At 51.0% G+C, this 19,098-nt stretch overlaps 1 pseudogene; it reads left to right on the top strand.

Annotated features, from left to right (window-relative positions):
* The first annotated feature begins 4,010 nt into the window (after window positions 1-4,010).
* On the top strand, window positions 4,011-5,464 carry LOC142568095 (uncharacterized; annotated as a pseudogene).
* Window positions 5,465-19,098: the final 13,634 nt, after the last annotated feature.

The raw sequence follows: 19,098 nt of genomic DNA, 5'->3' as shown, positions 1-19,098 counted from the left end.
TAAATCTCTATAGAACTCCTCAGCCACTTGAACTATCTCATCCATATTAGTAATGATATTGCCGGCTTTGTCTCTTAACGCATACATCTGATTCTTGCCAATTCCTAGTTTCTTCTTCACTGCTTTTAGGCTTCCTCCGCTCCTGAGAGCATGTTCAATTCTATCCATATTATACTTCCTTATGTCAGCTGTCTTACGCTTGTTGATTAACTTCGAAAGTTCAGCCAGTTCTATTCTAGCTGTAGGGTTAGATGCTTTCATACATTGGCGTTTCTTGATCAGATCTTTCGTCTCCTGCGATAGTTTGCTGGTATCCTGGCTAACGGAGTTACCACCGACTTCCATTGCACACTCCTTAATGATGCCCACAAGATTGTCGTTCATTGCTTCAACACTAAGGTCCTCTTCCTGAGTTAAAGCTGAATACCTGTTCTGTAGCTTGATCTGGAATTCCTCTATTTTCCCTCTTACCGCTAACTCATAGATCGGCTTCTTATGTACTAGTTTCTTCCGTTCCCTCCTGAGGTCTAGGCTAATTCGAGTTCTTACCATCCTGTGGTCACTGCAGCGCACCTTGCCGAGCACGTCCACATCTTGTATGATTCCAGGGTTAGCGCAGAGTATGAAGTCTATTTCATTTCTAGTCTCGCCGTTCGGGCTCCTCCACGTCCACTTTCGGCTCTGCCGCTTGCGGAAGAAGGTATTCATTATCCTCATATTATTCTTTTCCGCAAACTCTACTAATAACTCTCCCCTGCTATTCCTAGTGCTTATGCCATATTCCCCCACTGCCTTGTCTCCAGCCTGCTTCTTGCCTACCTTGGCATTAAAGTCGCCCATTAGTATAGTGTATTTAGTTTTCACTCTCCCCCCCGCCGATTCCACGTCTTCATAGAAGCTTTCGACTTCTTGGTCATCATGACTGGATGTAGGGGCGTAGACCTGTGCAACCTTCATTTTGTACCTCTTATTAAATTTCACAACAAGACCTGCCACCCTCTCGTTAATGCTATAGAATTCCTGTATGTTACCAGCTATATTCTTATTAATCAGGAATCCGACTCCTAGTTCTCTTCTATCCGCTAAGCCCCGGTAGCAGAGGACGTGCCCGCTATTTAGCACTGTATATGCTTCTTTCGGCCTCCTAACTTCACTGAGCCCTATTATATCCCATTTACTTCCCTCTAATTCCTCCAATAGCACTGCTAGACTCGCCTCACTAGATAACGTTCTAGCGTTAAGCGTTGCCAGGTTCATATTCCAATGGCGGCCTGTCCGGAGCCAGTGATTCTTAGCACCCTCTGCTGCGTCGCAGGTCTGACCGCCGCCGTGGTCAGTTGCTTCGCAGCTGCTGGGGACTGAGGGCCGGGGTTTGATTGTTGAGGTTGTGGCCAAGTACTGCACCAGGGTGGCCAATCCTGCTCTGGTGAGGGAGTGCGTTACCGGTTCTGGTCACCGGGATCAGGCCACACTCCAGGCCTGTTTATGCAATTTTATCAACACGCGGATTTTTTTTTTCCGGTGGAAAATTGCCGGCACCGGGATTCGAACCACGGACCTCTTGCAAGCGAGGCGGGTGTTCTACCTCTACGCCACCGCTGCTCAGCTGGGGTTCTTTAACGTGCACCTAACTCTAAGTACGCGGGTGTTTTCGCATTCCGCCCCCATCGAAATGCCGCCGCCATGGCCGGGATTCGATCCCGTGACCTTGTGCTCAGCAGCCCAACACAACAGCCACTGAGCAACCACGGCGGGTAGATTATGGTCAGTAAAGCCGTCAAACTGCATGACAGGGCTTATGCTATGTGGCTCTGTTGTGAGAGTAAGGTCTAATAGATTAGTACCGCGAGTAGGCTCATAAACAATCTGCGTAAAATTGAACTCTAAACATAGCTCAATAAAATCACCGGAATCAATGCTCGATGAAGGCAAGAGAGACCAATTAACATCAGGAAAAGTAATATCCCCAGATAGGTAGATTTCATTAGTGGGAAACTGTTCAAGGGCCCTGCTAATACTTTTATGAAGATCCGACAGGAACAAGCGGTCAGTAGCAGGTGGGCGATAACAAACGCCAATCAGTAACTTCCCGTATAATGTAGGTCAAGCCATCAAAATTACCTCAAGAGTAGCGTCAGCGTCAACAAGAAACGAAGGAATAGTTTTATTGATAGCCACCAACACGTCGCCACCTTTCTTATGTGAACGATCATGGCGATAAATGGCGTACTGATCAGAAATATGAAATAACTCGGAGTCACCTACATCTCCATGAAGCCAGGTCTCGGTTAGCAATACATCAGACATGCTATTTTCAAGTTATGATTCAAGCAGGGAACGTTTTGGCAACAGACTGCGGATGTTAGTAAATGATACTGAAAGTGAAGGTGCACATGAAGTTGATAGCCGCTGGACTTTAGCACTGCGCACATCGGCAACTAGCTATCGAGCAGGTACTACGGAATCAGAACTGTCGTAAATATACGTGGTATTATCGATACGAGGTTTGTCGACATTCAGTTTGCAAGGACAATTACGTTCTCTGGCAAATTGAAGCAATTTCTTACGTGTCTGCCGAGTAGCTAGCGAAAATATTCTCTAATAGAGATCCCAGCATTTTTCAGCTTATGTACAATAGTGAGAATTTTCTGCTTATCCTTAAGAACGTAGACTTACCAATTGCGGGTCTAGATTTATTTGAACCAAATTTTCCCAGCCAGTGCACGCGTTGAAACTGAGAACTGGCAGTTGTGATTTCCAACTTATCTGAGTATAGGACAATAATTTTTCTTTCTGTAGTTGACAAACACTCTTTATCCTCGGCGGGGTTTCCAAAGAACAACAGATTGCACCGTCGCATTCTGTTCTCAGCTTCGTCACACCTTGACATTACTGCGAGAAGTTGATTGGCAAATGAATCATAGCATGATCAGAGCTGTTAGACAGTGTGGGGGAATGTGAAACAAGCTTTGCCTCCAAAGTTAGCAATCTCTCTGTCAAGCTTTCAGCGATTTCTCTATCGGTAGCATCATGCTTTTCGCTCAGTCTCTTAATTTCACCTAATAATGTATTCTGACCCACTTCTAGCATACGCACAGTTTCAAGGACCATTTCAAGTGTTTGTTCGACGCTAGGGCCGGGATTTGATTCAATATCATCCGAAAGCAACAACAGACATGCAGAATTTTTGCGCGAGAATGAAAAGAACAGCAGTAAACGCCACATCTTATGATGCGATTCGGTCGGGCGCGACACCGCAACAAGGCAGTGATGGCTGAATTTTAGCCAGGATGCATCTTTGAAGTAACCAACTTGGAAAAACAGCAACGGTAAGCGTCTCATCCTTTCAGCGGAGTCGTGTCCAACCGAAGTGGTGCCTGGCTGGCCTTTATATCCTGCTTCATAGTGCCACGTGGTGTAGACGTTAAAGAACACAGTAGCAATACTGTGAAAGACAAACCTAGCTTTTATTGGGCGAACATGTGTCCACAAAACAGGCTACTCTTAAAGCACAACGAGAGCGGCGAAAACAGTCAGCGATCGTCGAAAATCTGATCAGCGCGTCAAGCACGTCGGCTTTTATACAGCAGTCGTCGACTGTTCCAGACTAATTGTTGGGACCCGCCGTGCCTTCCACAAAGCTCTACACCATTCGCGTCAGGCGATGAAATCAGATAACACCAGGTTCGGCGACAACAGACAGGGGATAGAAGCATCGATAACTTTCCAGAAACTTGGTGAGACGCTGCTAGCGCGCGACGGCGACAGACGTGTGGCTTATCGGCTCCGTCGATTTTCGGCTGGAGTCCCGGCTAAATCCTCTGCACCCCTACAAGACCAACGTCAATCGACGCAGCAAACCATCTGGACCATGTGGATACTAATGTTCAGCAGGTGGGACCACTTTTGAAGTTTTTACAACCGAATTACGCCCGCCTATGTGGGTGACGCCGTTCGGCCACACGGCGACGCCGACGCCCGGCGGTGTGGAACCGGCTTCCCGATGTAAGATGACGGCTCCCGCGGCATTCCTGAGGGGTTACAATCCCGACGCCATTGCCTGGATGACGGTTTCAACATCAGAAGATCAAAACTCCGCTCCTATTCCGACATTTCGGCACTAATCTCTCAATCAAGCGGTCGCGCGTCGCTCGCTCGTTCAAGACAAGACGGCGGCGTCCACCGCCGCCCCGGCCTCCGGCACACCGGCCGGCAAGACGCAGCCTCCTGCCTCGCGCGCTGCGGGAAGCAAAGGCAAGGCCCTTACCAACTGGAAGCCTCGCCCATTTCCAAAACCGGGCCCTGACGACTTCGTGGTCGTGCTCAAGCCACGCGAACATGTGTCGCTGCACCAAGCCTTTTCGGAGAACCGCTACGGTGCCGCCATTACGGCCTACCTCGGGTCTGAGGTGGCAAGGTCTGTTACGGTTCTGCCGTCCCGTGAACAAAACCTCATATTGATCCACACCCCGAACCCGGCGGCGGCAGATCAGCTCCTCGGGCACTTCTCAATCCACACCGAGCGTGGGGCGATTCCGCTCCACGGATACCTTAGACGAGACGGAGGCGATGTCTGCAAGGGCGTCATCGTCGTCGGCAACTCTGACACCACTGAATCGCTTCGGCAGCAGGTGCACTGGGGAGCAGGCACCATCATCGAGGTGAGGAAATTCGGCTCCTCTAACAAAGCACGGGTAACCTTCGCCGAGAGGGAGAAACTGCGTTTTGTGCACAATGAGAACATGCTCATCCCAGTGCAAACCTACTACCGGACAATCCCGGCCTGCGGCCTGTGTGGGGCTGTCGGCCACCGAGCGGATGCTTGTCCCAACACGCAGCAGGACACATGCGGACTCTGCGGGCAACAAGCCCCGCTTGTGGAGGGGGTGCGGGCCCCTCACGAGTGTGTTCGCGGTGCTCTGTTTGTGGCGGTGGACACGCCACAAACTCGCGGGAGTGTGCGGCAAAATTCCGCACACACAAGATGGCTGCCCCAAAGGGCAGGACAAAGAGAAAAATGGCGGCCAAGGAGAAGGGCCGCCATCTTGGCCTCCCCGGTGAGTCCCCGAGCCGGGACGACAGCAACACCAGCAACACCGAGAAGCCGGCGCCACCTACTGGAGGAGCCGGCAAGCGACCACCGACGCAGCCGCAACCACACGGCGGCACTGGAAAGCTGTCGAGGTCGCCACCACGTCGGCGTCGCCACCTGGGCCAACGCCGTGAAACACGGAACACAGGTGAGCGATACGGGCAGGGCAGCCTCCTCCTCCTCCCCTACCTCCTCCCCCCTGCGGCACGCAGTGCCGAACAAGCCAAGATAGCAGCTCTCGAGGGCCAAATTGAGACGCTGCTCAAGAAAATTGCGCTGCTGGAATCGCAGGTAAAACAGCCTGCTACTCCCCCCTCTACCCCGCAACCGAGGCTATGGAGCGTGAGCCCGCGGCACCAAAGGCAGCACTGAGCGCGGAAGCTGCCCTTGAGGCCCGTCTAGAGGCACGCATGGACGCCCGTTTCAATACCCTAAAAAGTCAAATTTCCGCGGCAATCTCCTCCGCCATTGCCAAAATAACTGAAAACATACCGAAAATCGTCGCACAACAGATCGCGTAATCCTCGATTGGCGTTCGACGAACCGGCGGTCTTATCAAAGACGTGTCTGGCCGCTGTCCGAAAACGTCGCGCCGCACCATTGGAACTGAAGTAGAAGACAATGACAGCTGCTCGCTCTCTGGAATGGAGGATGCTCCCCTCCCCGTGAATGCTGGCTCCGGAGACGCGTCCCTGCAATTGGTCTTTCCCTTCAATGACCATGGCGGACAGCCCTCCAATTAGGCGCTGTCCCCGTACCAATTCGGCCACCCCCATCCAAGTTACCCAATGGAACTGCCGGGGATTCCGCTCCCGCGCCGAACGGGCGCACCTCCGGCTTTTCCTGTCAACATTCGCTTCACTCCCCGTGCTGGTTGCCCTCCAGGAGCTAGGGAGTGGCGCCACACTTACAAATTATACCACGTTCCAGCAGGACCCCTCTTCCTGTATCTGCGTGCAGAAAAATTATACAGCCAACCAGGTTGATTTGGAACTCAATGCTGATTATTCCTATGTGATGGTCACCCTTCTTCCGCTTAAGAAACTAAACGCACCATTACATATACTCAACATCTATTTTTCTCCCAAGCTCAAAACTGAAACTTTCGCAGCCCTCTTCAGTCGCGCCCTGAAGGCTGCGGGCAGGTTCCCTCTGGTAATCGTGGGCGATTTCAACACTCACAGAACACTCTGGCGGTACCTGCGTGAAGAGAAGCGCGGGCGCAAGCTAGCGGAACTTGCGTCCACGCTGGGCCAGACTCTTCACACCGACCCTGCGCATCTAACGCGGGAGGGTAACTCCGTGACTCGGGACACGTGTCCGGACCTTACCTTCACCAAAAACGTTAGGCACGCGAAATGGGCCAATACCGAGGAAACCCTCGGCAGTGACCACTGCATACTCAACACAACCGTCAGAAGCAAACCATTGGCAAGATCCCACGCCCAAGCCCGCCTACCCGACTGGACGAAGTTCCGGCAAAACTACACTAATTCGGCCCCTATCCACGAACAAGGTTACCACGCGTGGTCACAAGAATTGGTTTCACACCTTCGTTCGACAGAAACTCAAGTTCAACTATCGGAAGCCACGCCGGAGGTTGACAACCACCTCCTGCACCTATGGCAGGCACGGCACAGCCTCGTCCGCAGGTGGCGCCGCCAAAAACACAGTCGGAAGCTCAAAATTCGCATCGCCGAGCTCAGCCAACGAGCGGCAGAGTACGTGGCCCAGCTCGCAGACTCGAATTGGGTGGACCGATGCAACACGGTCGCTAGACAAATGTCTAGCCGGAGCACCTGGCGTCTCTTTCGCGCCTTGATCGATCCGACTCAAACCAGAGCCGAGACACAAAAACATCTCCAACGTGCTATCCATAGCTTCGACGGAGACATATCAAAATTAGCATGCAAGGTACGCGATCAATACTTCTGTATACAACAGGACCCAGAGGGCCAGCGTACTCGTATGCAGGTTCCGAGAACGCGGAGCTGGACCAACCGTTCCAGCTCCATGACCTGAAGGCGGCCCTCACTAAAATGAAGCGAGGAACGGTGCCGGGAAGAGACAAAATAACAGTGAAGTTACTTGCCAACCTTCCCGATCCGGCCTACGAGGCGCTCCTCGCATACATAAACTCAATCTGGCTCGGTGAAGCACCCCTCCCAATCGAATGGAAGACCCGCCCTGGCCACTTTCATTCCGAAAGCCGGCAAAGCCATAACCACGGACGACCTCCGCCCCATCTCCCTCAAGTCTTGTGCGGGAAAGCTGATGGAGACTATGGTGCGAGATAGGCTGTCCGAGTTTCTGGAAAACCAAAACCTCTTCGCAGACACCATGTTCGGGTTCCGCCCGCACCGGTCCGCGCAAGATGTTTTGCTTCAACTAGACCGCGAAATTCTAAATCCCGTCGAACACCCCGTGAACGACAAGGCAGTCCTCGCCCTCGATTCGAAGGGGGCTTTCGACAATGTCACACACGACATAATTCTGGTGCACCTCTCCCAAACCAACTGTGAACACAACACGTTTCAATACGTTAAGCAATTTCTCTCCGACCGGCAATCGTACATCCGGATACAAGATGAAGAACACGGGACCTACCAATTAGGCACCAGAGGTACTCCGCAGGGCGCGGTCCTCTCACCCCTACTATTCAATTTTTCAATGCTGAAACTCCCGGCTCAGCTGTGGAATGTAGAAGGCATACAGCACGCGCTGTATGCCGACGACATCACCATCGGTAGGAGACATTGAAGCCAGCCTGCAGCAAGCGGCGGAGATTGTGGATGCCTACGCCCGCCGCTGCGGCCTTCAATGCTCCCCGGCCAAATCGCAATTTGTGCACATTCGCCTCTCGCCGAAGTGCACTACCAAAATCGAACTGTCCCTCCCAAATGGACCCATCACAGAACACGATGAGATCAGAGTACTGGGTACTCTTTATAAATAAACACCGCCGAGTCGACACAACACTGGCCAAACTGGGGGACCAGGTGGGCCGCATGGTTCGCCGGGTTTCCAATAAACGCAGGGGTTACGGTGCAAAGACGTCTTGTGGCTGGCGCACGCATTCGTAACCAGTCGAGTGTTGTACTCGACTCCTTACCTCCACCTTCGCAGCTTTGACGAGAACGCCCTCGAAGTGATTCTCCGCAAAATTTACAAGCGTGCTCTCGACCACCCGGTCAACACATCCAACCAGCGCCTCCTCGGCCTGGGAATGGTCAACACCTTCGCGGAACTGCGAGAAGCACACTTGACGAACCACTACACAAGTCTTACAATGACGCCGTCGGGTCGCCGCCTTCTTGCCCGACTACACATCCATTATCCAACACTGACGGAAGAACGCGTGCGCATCCCGGAACTCTGGAGATACGCCCTGCACGTGAGCCCTCTTCCGGCCAACATGACAGTTGACGACCATAGTGGCCGGCGCCTCGCATGGGCGGAAGCATTGGCACGTCATTATGGGAACAAGCACGGATTACTCTACGTGGACGCCTCCGGCCTGCACCACGGGGGTTGGTATACGTCCGCAGTCGTCCACCAAAACACCGCGGTGAATGGTCTTACGTTCAAAGCGCAAGAAATAACACATGCTGAAGAGGTGGCCATCGCGCTCGCCGCCGCAGATCAGGACTCGCGGGTAATTATTAGTGACTCGCGAGGGGCCTGCAGAAACATCGAAAGGGGCTTTATTCCCTATTTGGCGTACCGCTTACTTCAAGGCAGCAATTATCTCGGGGTCCCCGCGTCCCGCACGATATTATGGACTCCCGCGCATGAGGGTCTCGAGGGCAACGAAGCGGCTCACGCCGCTGCCCGCGCGCTCACTCTCCGGGCGTTGCACTCGCCTCCCCTCGCTGCAGGCTCCGATCCCAATCCGGCATTTACCTTTAAGGAAATCACCCCAACACTACCAATACGGCCATGCAATCTTTCCTAAGCCCTGTAAGGGCCTCACGAAGGCGGAGGAGCGTTTACTCCTTCGCCTCTATACTAAAACACTGTTGTGCCCGGCAGTCCAAAAACATTTCGACCCTGCGTGCACAGGGAAGTGCCCGCACTGTGAGGAAAAATCTTCGGTCATTTTCCACATGGTGTGGCCAAGCCAATCAACCCCGCACCTTCCCCCTATACTCAACCCTACCTGGGAGGACTGGGAGGCGGCCCTTCTCGGCTACTCTGACCTGGCAAGCCAGAAGGCCCTGGTCGGCCGTGCCCGAGCCGCGGCTACAGCCAATAGGCTCCTGTAATGAGGAGCCCACCTAGTCTTTGTAAGGAACGGCCCCTTAAGGACTGCTCCACCCACTCCCTGTAAACACTTCGACCAACACAGTTTTTCAGTCAGTCAGTCAGTCCAGAAACTTCGGATACATGCCGTCGCGTCCCGCGCTGTGCGATAACATTTGTTAGGCGGCGAAACGTGGTCACCCGATAAAGATAAGTGCACGTGTCAATACCCCCCTCTCAAAAATCATCGACCCGATGCTGCAAACAAACGAAAGTAATAAAGAAAACAACAAAATAAGGAATTTTGTCAGCGAACGTAAAAGGGTTTAAGGCGTACCACGTGGACCACTTCAGATCGTGCACGGCGCCGCTGTGAATGCGAAATGCCGTCTGGCACGACCTCATAGTCCAGTGTGCCAATACGTCGGATGACTTTGTACGGTCCGAAATAGCGTCGCAATAGTTTCTCACTCAGTCCTCGTCGGCGTATCGGGGTCCATATCCAAACACGGTCGCCGGGCTGGTACTCGACGAAGCGTCGTCGGAGGTTGTAGTGTCGGCTGTCGGTACACTGCTGGTTCTTGATACGTAGGCGGACGAGCTGTCGGGCTTCTTCGGCGCGCTGGAGATAGGTAGCGACGCCAAGATTCTCCTCGTCAGTGACGTGCAGCAGCATGGCGTCCGGCGTCGTCGTCGGATTCCTGCCGTAAACCAACTTGAACGGCGTGATCTGGGTTGTTTCTTGCACCGCCGTGTTGTAGGCGAATGTTACATACGGCAGGACCGCGTCCCACGTCTTGTGTTCAACGTCGACGTACATCGCTAGCATGTCGGCGAGGGTCTTGTTCAGGCGCTCCGTGAGACCATTCGTTTGCGGATGGTAGGCAGTTGTCCTCCTGTGGCTTGTCTGGCTATATGCAAAATGGCTTGGGTGAGCTCTGCTGTAAAAGCCGTTCCTCTGTCGGTGATGAGGACTTGTGGGGCACCATGTCGCAGCAGGATGTTCTCGACGAAAAATTTCGCTACTTCGGCTGCGCTGCCTTTTGGTAGAGCTTTAGTTTCAGCGAAGCGGGTGAGATAGTCCGTCGCCACGACGATCCACTTATTCCCGGATGTTGAAACGGCCCCAACAAATCCATCCCAATCTTCTGGAATGGTCGACGAGGAGGTTCGATCGGCTGTAGTAATCCTGCTGGCCTTGTCGGTGGTGTCTTGCGTCGCTGACAGTCTCGGCATGTCTTGACGTAACGGGCGACATCGGCGGTTAGGTGCGGCCAGTAATACCTTTCTTGTATCCTCGATAGCGTCCGGGAGAAACCGAGGTGCGCACCGGTCAGATCGTCATGTAGGGCGTGCACTACTTCTGGACGCAGCGCCGACGGAACAACAAGAAGGTAGTTGGCGCGGTCTGGTGATAAGTTCTTCTTCACGAGTAGGTTCTTTTGAAGCGTGAAAGAAGACAATCGACGCTTAAATACCCTAGGAACAACGTCGGTGTGCCCTTCCAAATACTCGACTAGGCCTTTTAGCTCCGGGTCTCCTGGTTGCTTTTCGGCGAAGTATTCCGCGCTTATTATTCCAAAGAAGGCGTCGCCATCCTCGTCATCTTGCGGCGGCGGGTTAATGGGGGCGCGTGATAGGCAATCGGCATCTGAGTGTTTTCGTCCGGACTTGTAGGTTACAGTGACGTATTGTAGTGTTAGGCTCCACCATGCCAGCCGTCCTCAAGGGTCCTTTAAGTTAGCTAGCCAACACAACGCGTGATGGTCGCTGACCACGTTGAATGGCCTCCCATATAGGTAAGGGCGGAATTTTGCTGTAGCCCAAACGATGGCGAAGCATTCCTTTTCGGTTGTAGAATAATTGTCTTCCGCTTTTGACAGCGACTGGCTAGCGTGAGCAATCATGCGTTCAAGTCCGTCTTTTCTGTGGACGAGGACGGCACCAAGACCTAGGCTACTGGCGCCAGTGTGGATTTCGGTATCGACGTTCTCGTCGAAGTGTGCAAGTACCGGTGGTGACTGCATGCGTCGTTTGAGTTCTTGAAATGCATCGGCCTGCTGCGTTTCCCACTTGAACTCGACATCACATTTTGTTAGATGCGTTAGCGGCTCCGCGATGCGTTAAAATTCGCCTGTAGTAGGCACACATGCCAAGAAACCTACGCACTGCCTTCTTGTCGATAGGCTGCGGGAACTTTGCGATGGCAGCTGTCTTCTGCGGGTCGGGGCGGACTCCAGATTTGCTGATGACGCGGCCTAGAGACAGAAGCTCGCCGTAAGCGAAGCGGCACTTTTTCGGCTTCAGAGTAAGCCCTGATCACTTTATGGCCTCTGGTACTGTTGCAAGCCGCCTAAGGTGATCGACGAAATTTCCGGCGAAGACAACGACGTCATCCAAGTAAACAAGACAGGTCTGCCACTTCAATCCTGCTAAAACCATGTCCATCACGCGCTGGAACGTTGCAGATGCCGAGCACAGTCTAAATGGCATAACCTTGAACTCGTAGAGGCTGTCTGGGGTGATGAAGGCGGTCTTTTCGCGATCTCTTTCGTCGACTTCTATTTGGCAATAGCCAGACTTGAGGTCAATCGACGAGAAGTACTTAGCTTTGTAGAGCCGATCCAAGCGTCGTTTCTCCATGCGAGGGGGTATACGTCCTTCTTCTTGATCTTGTTCAGACGACGATAATCGACGCAGAAACGTAGGGTTTCGTCCTTTTTCTTCATCAGGACTACAGCTACAGCAGATGCCCACTGGCTTTTCGACGGCTGGATGATGTCGTCGCGCAACATTTCGTCGACTTGGTGCCTTATAGCTTCACATTCTCGCGTAGAAAATCGATAAGGGCCCTGGCGGAGTGGTCGAGCACCCTGTTCGGTTATTATGCGATGCTTTGCGACTGGTGTTTGTCGAATCCTTGATGAGGTCGAAAAGCACTCTTTGTATCGTCGAAGTATACTTCTCAGCTGTTGTTGCTTAATCGTGGGGAGACTTGGATTTATGTCGAAGTCTGGCTCGGGAACTAAGGTTGTCGGGGTAGATGCGACACAATCCGAGAGGACAAACGCACTGCTGGTTTACAGAATTTCCGTGATGTATGCGATCATCGTGCCCTTGTTGATGTGCTTGAACTCCTGGCTAAAGTTTGTCAGCAACACTTTCGTGTCTCCTCCGTGCAGTGGAGCGATCCCTCTGGCGACGCAAATTTCGCGGTTGAGCAGTAGACGTTGGTCGCCTTTGATGACGCCTTCTACGTCAGCGGGTGTTTCGGTGCCGACCGAAATAACAATGCTGGAGCGAGGCGGGATGCTCACTTGATCTTCGAGCATGCTCGAGGCGTGATGACTACGACGGCTCTCCGGCGGTATTGCCTTATGTTCCGACAGCGTTATTGACTTCGACTTCAGGTCGATGACTGCGCCGTGTTGGTTCAGGAAGACCATACCCAGAATGACGTCTCGTGAACAGTGTTGGAGGATAACGAAGGTGGCAGGGTAAGTCCGGTCATGAACGGTAATTCTTGCCGTATGGATTCCAGTCGGCGTAATGAGGTGTCCTCCAGCAGTCCAAATTTATGGGCCCTCCCATGCAGTCTTAACGTTCTTCAAATGGGCGGCGCTCTGTCCACCCCTGACGGAGTAATCGGCCCCTGTGTCGACTAAGGCAGTGACTGCATGGCCGTCGAGAAGCACGTCGAGGCCGGTGGTCCTTTGTCTTGCGTTGCAGTTATTTCTTGGCGTCGGATCACGGCTGCGTCGCGTTGACATGTCGTCTAGACAGGATTTTCGGTGTATTCGTCGGCGGGGGAGGATCTATGTCAGTTCGACGAACAGCAACCGCACCTCCATCGGTTGCTGCTTTTTGTTTTCCGCATATGGGCTCGCAGAGCCGCCCCGTGCTGGGTCAGTGTGTGGACGGCGCTGCGGCGACAGGTAGCGGCCTGGTGACGGCGAACGGGACGGTCGTCGAGGGCTCCACTGAGTAGTAGCGAGGTAGTCGGCGATGTCATGAGGGCGTTCACCTTCCCGTGGGCGCGGTGCGTTGACGGCGAAACCTCGCAATCCCAGGTCGCAGTATGGGCATCGACGGTACTCTAGGACGGCTTCGCCGCAAGGTGGCAGAGCGGGCGGTGGTCGGCGACTCGCCAAATGTCCGTCTTCCTCGCGTAGCTGCGCTGGGCGATAGCTGGGCGTGCTGGCGGCGGCGGCGGTGGAACGACGGAATTGCGGCGTTACAGGGCCCTGGCGTTGTCGCGGAGGGGGACCTTGACGGCGGGCGTCCGCGGCGTATGTCATCGCTTCGGCTGAAGTTGCGGTCTTCGTGGTTGCACCTCAGGGACTACAAGCGATCGCTGAGCCTCTTTGACGATTTCAGCGATTGAATCCCCTTGGGATTTAGGACTTGGGACTTGGGAAACCCCTTGGGTAGAACTTCTGCAGCTCCTCCCGTACGACCGCTCGGATCGTCTCGCGTAGATTGTCGTGGCCATTGATTGAACTCCGGCGTAATTTGTAGAGTTCGTGCGGCGGTCGAATTGCCGGTTTCGCATCTCGAGTGTTTCTCGATGCTGGTGGCCTCACGAAGAAACCCGTCAACGGTCTTTGGTTGGCTTCGTACCATTCCTGCAAAAAGTTCCCCCTTTACACCACGCATCAGTAGGCGGACTTTTGTTCTCCTCGGGCATTTCAGGGTCGGCGTGGCGGAATAGACGGCCCATTTCCTCCGTGAAGATCGCAGTTGTCTCATTAGGTAGCTGCACCCGGGTTTCTAATAGCGCTTGGGCTAGTTCTCGGCGCACGACGCTTGCGAATGTCTGCAGGAAGCCGTTTCAGCACAGTTCCCAGGTCGTTTAGGTGGCTTCTCGGTTCTCGAACCACGTCCTGGCAGTGTCTTCCAATGATAAGAAAACATGTCGCGGTTTGTCGTCGCTGTTCCAGCTGTTAAATGTAGCGACTCTTTCGTATATCTCAAGCCAGCTTTCCGGGTCCTCGAACGTTGAACTGCGGAATGTCGGAGGCTCCCTGGCCTGCTGCAGCACGATGGGGGACGCTGGGGCTGCCACTCGCGTGGGCTTGGGGTAAATCTTCCTGCTCGTTTCAGGCAAAAGACCGTGCTCCGGGAGCAGTCCTTGCAGCCTGCGGCTACCGCGTTGGTTCATGTTGACGTTGGTGATGTCTTCCGTGTTCGGGCTTGGGTCTCAGCTTTGTGGGGGCGTCCGGTACATGAACTCAAAGCACCTCCACCAGATGTCACGTGGCAGTGACGTCAAAGAACACAGTAGCAATACTGTGAAAAGCAAAATTAGCTTTTATTGGGCCAACCTGTGCCCACAAAACAGGCTACACTTAAAGCACAACGACAGCGGCGAACACAGTCGGCGATCGTCGAAACTCTGATCAGCGGGTCAAGCGCGTCGGCTTTTTTACAGCAGTCGTCGAATGTTCCAGACTAATGGTTGGGACCCGCCGTGCCTTCCACAATGTTCTACACCATTCGCATCACGCGACGAAATCAGATAAGACAAGGTTCGGCGACAAGAGACAGGGGATAGAAGCATCGACAACTTTCCATAAACTTCGGATACATGCCTGCGCGTCCCGCGCTGTGCGATAACATTTGTTAGGCGGCGAAACGTGGTCGCGCGATAAAGATAAGTACACGTGTCGATAGGTTGCGAGGGCGTCAGTGAATGAACCATGTTGTCAGCCACCAGTAGTCGAAGGAACCAAACTTGGCCATCCTTACACTTTTGGAAAACGGGACAGGAATGCTTGATCAGCCTAGCGCGGCCAAGGTTCGAGAACCCACGGAGATAAGGCACCGAGGAAGGTCATCTGGAAAAACAGCCAACGGTAAGCGTCGCATCCTTTCAGCGGCGTCGCGCCCAACCGAAGTGGTGCCTGGCTGGCCTTTATATCCCGCTTCATAACTTGCGTAGGCGTCAGTGAATGAACCATGTTGCGAGCCACCAGTAGTCGAAGCAACAAAACTTGGCCATCCTTTCACTTTTGGAAAACGGGACAGAAATGCTTGATCAGCCCAGCGCGGCCAAGGTTCGAGAACCCACGGAGATAAGGCACCGAGGAACGTAATCTGGAAAAAGAGCAACGGTAAGCGTCCCATCCTTTCGGCGGCGTCGTGCCCAACCGAAGTGGTGCCTGCAGGCACCACTTCGGTTGGCGAACATACTAAAACAACATTGGCGAACATACCTAAAAGCTTTATGCCCACACTTTGTCGGTGAGAGGTGGGTAAGAATGATGTCATGAGTGACGTTATCGAAGGCTCCCTTGAGGTCTAAGGCGAGGACTACCTTGTCATCACTGGGGTGTTCAATTGGTTCGATAACGTCTCGGTCTAGTTGCAGAAGAATTTCCTGTGCAAAGCGATGTGGGCGAAAACTGCACATGGTGTCCGTAAAGGTGTGTTGGGCTTCCAGATATTCAGAGAGCCTATCTCGGACCATGCTTTCCATAAACTTCCCCACACAGGAGGTTAAGGAAATGGGACTGAGATTTTCCATGTTAACGGATTTGCCTGGTTTGGGTACGAAAGTAACCAAGGCCGTTTTCCAATCAATCGGTAGGGACTCACGCCCCTCCCAGATCTATTGCATGTGTCACCGCAGCTGCTGTCAGAATTCTGGGGAGCGTATTTATCTGCGCAAGAACCCATTGTATTTAGTTTTACTATTTACTCCAACTTTTTTTCCTTGTGCCGCCTAAACCTTGGTCTGTTGTGCAGAGCGCAATGCCTTCAAATGCAGAACGAGTGGAGCAACTTGCATCTAAGCTTGAAAATTTGAGTTCCGAGTTTCTTGATGATGTGGATAAAAAATTCTTACTAAAAGTGAGCACTTCGGGATTAGACGTTCTTAAAAGGAAAAAAAAATACAAATGGATAATTTGGTGACCAGTGCGGAATTCCTCAGCAATCTGGTAGAGGAAATGAAGGATGAAAAGGCTACACTGGTAGCTGAAAATAACGCTCTAAAAGCTAGCAACAGTATGCTCACAGAACAAGTGAGCGATCTAGAACAGCACTCGAGACTGAACAACGTCGAGGTGAATGGTGTTCCTTGTACACGAAAGGAGACTGTCTGGGGGTGATGCAAACAATTCGCGACAAAATTGGTTGCCCAGTATCGCCAGATGATCTCGACGTCGTACACTGTGTGCCTACGAAAAGAAACAACAAAAACATCATTGCCCGTTTGATCTCGCGAACGAAAAAGTCGAACTTTGTGACAAAAGCACAGAAAGCGCGGCTTACTCTAGGTGACATTGGCTTATCGGTAAGTAAAGAAATGCCGCTATGTGTAAATGACCACCTAACACCTGAAAATAAGGGCCGTTTTTCTAAGGCTTTACTCTAAAGAAATCTAAAGAATGGCAATTCTTATGGACTGACAATTGCCAAATAAAGGCTCGCAAAACAACTGGGAGCAGTGTTTTTCGGATTGTCACGGAAGCAGACCTTTCTGTGAACACGAGGCTACCTTCGCCTTTGATAAATCGCATCGCCAGACAAATTCACAGTCATCATATTTTACACCTAACGAGCTAAATAATTATATGTACAATAATAACAAATCTATCATTCGTTTTAACGCAGGAACCATACGCAGATACTATGATGACTTTTCAAATCTGGTTGCGACACTTCAATTCTCATGCTCAATAATTAGCATCTCAGAAACTTGGCTAAGTGACCACGACAAGAACCTGTTTTGTTTTCCTAACTATGAAGCAGAATACTCAAGTCGTCCGTACAGCTGTCATGGCGGTGCCGCAATCTACATTTTAAGTACTGTTACGTACAACAGAAGGCAGGACGTTCTTCACAACGCACGTGACTATGAATCAGTGTGGGTCGAAGTTAAAAGTGACTTTATTAATGTGGACAACTAAAATCTAACAATAGGTTGTGTATAACGCTCGCCTTCATCGTCTACGAATGATTTCTGCGCAGCGCGTCATGACGTGCTCAATATCCTTGCAGACGAGAATAAAACGTTATAATTATAGGCGATATTAACATTAACCTAGCAGACAGCTCGTCTGCCTACGCCTTGCAATATTCAAATTGTTTCAATAGCTTCAGTTACGAATGCTTAATAAAAGTGCCTACGCGGTGCACTAACTATGCAGATGGTAAAATAATCGATCATGCACTTTCAAATTTGCTGTCTCCACCAATCGCAGGCATCCTGTTACAAAATATGACTAATCACTACCGATAGTTTTACGCTTTCAGAAGAATGAAGACTATGTCAAAGCCACTTACACAAAGCTGACACTTGACAAAGAAGCTTTTATTTATTCACTGAGCCAAGCTGACTGGTCTTCTATAGCAGATATGAAAGATCCACAAACGGCCTTCCCGTTCTTTATATCGCCACTAAAACGGTATCTTGACTGCCACACCCGCAAAGTCAAATGCAAAAAGAAGTTTGCGTCACCACAGAATCCTTGGCTGTCAGATAAGCTTCTAGCCTTGATGCGGAAAAAAGACAATCTGTACAAGAAAACGAAACTACGGCCACTTAACGACAATTTGACTAAGAGGACAAAAAATTTTCCTACTTTCTTGCTATCGAATTAGAAAAAGCTAAAAAAACTTTATTACGAGAAAAAATTATTAGAATGCGGAAAAGACAGTACTGATAAATGGGATTAGCAAATGATTTTTTAAATAGGCGAAACAATCACGATATTTTAAAGGAAATTATTCATAACGACAGAGCGTACACCTCCTAACAAGACATTGCTGATGCTTTTGCAGAGTTTTTCTTTAGCAGCGATTCGCATATACCAACGCAATATAACCATTTATTACGACACCTACCTCACTCATTCTTTCTTTTTCCAACCACACCACAGGAAATAGAACAGATTATAATAAATGTAAAAACAACAAGTGCAGGTCTTGATAATATGCATTCGAATCACATCAAGCTAATCGCGCACCTAATCTCAGATGTTCTCGCAAGTATTACTAACCTGATGTTTAAGATTGGAACCTTCCCGCAAGAACTAAAACAAGGTAGAATTACACCTGTATTTAAAAAGGGTGACCGTGCCTTGATTACTAATTATAGGCCGATATGCATTCTACCCTATTTTAGCAAAGTTATTGAACGGCTGGTAGAAAAGCGCCTAAGTACCTATCTAATTTTAGTATTATTTCACAATTCCAATTCGGCTTCCGCAAGGGCTATTCCACCGAACTGGCTTTTATATCCCTAAGTGAACAATTAAAGGTGGCAATGGATAAGGGCATGTATGCTGGATCAGTGTTCGTGAATCTGACTAAAGCCATTGATAAAATTAACCACTGCGTTTTATCCTTTAAACCTGAATCTGTCGGAATAACAGGTCCTGCCTTAACTTTGATACAAACTTACCTAAAAAATAGAACACGAAGAGTTAGAATAAATGTTCTTTTTTCTAAATCAGTGATAACAAACATTGGTGTACTTTAGGGATCCATGCTTGGCGCACTCTTGTTTTTAATATATGTTAACAACCTGCCTAATTGCCTGCTTTCTTCTATCTGCATTCTTTATGCAAATGGCACAACTCTCTTTAACTCTGAAATTTGTGTAGGGAACGTACTCTCTAAACTTAATACCGACTTAAACAATGTGTTAAATTGGTACAATATTAACTAGCTCAATATAAACTCGTCTAAAACTAAATTTGTTTTGTTCACGTCCCACCTACGCTCATCCGCATTCATTCCTTCGCTCTACCTTGGTA

The sequence above is a fragment of the Dermacentor variabilis genome, unplaced genomic scaffold (assembly GCF_050947875.1).
Source record: "Dermacentor variabilis isolate Ectoservices unplaced genomic scaffold, ASM5094787v1 scaffold_16, whole genome shotgun sequence".
Taxonomy (NCBI): Eukaryota; Metazoa; Arthropoda; class Arachnida; order Ixodida; family Ixodidae; genus Dermacentor; species Dermacentor variabilis.
This window is presented reverse-complemented; position numbering and strand designations above follow the sequence as displayed.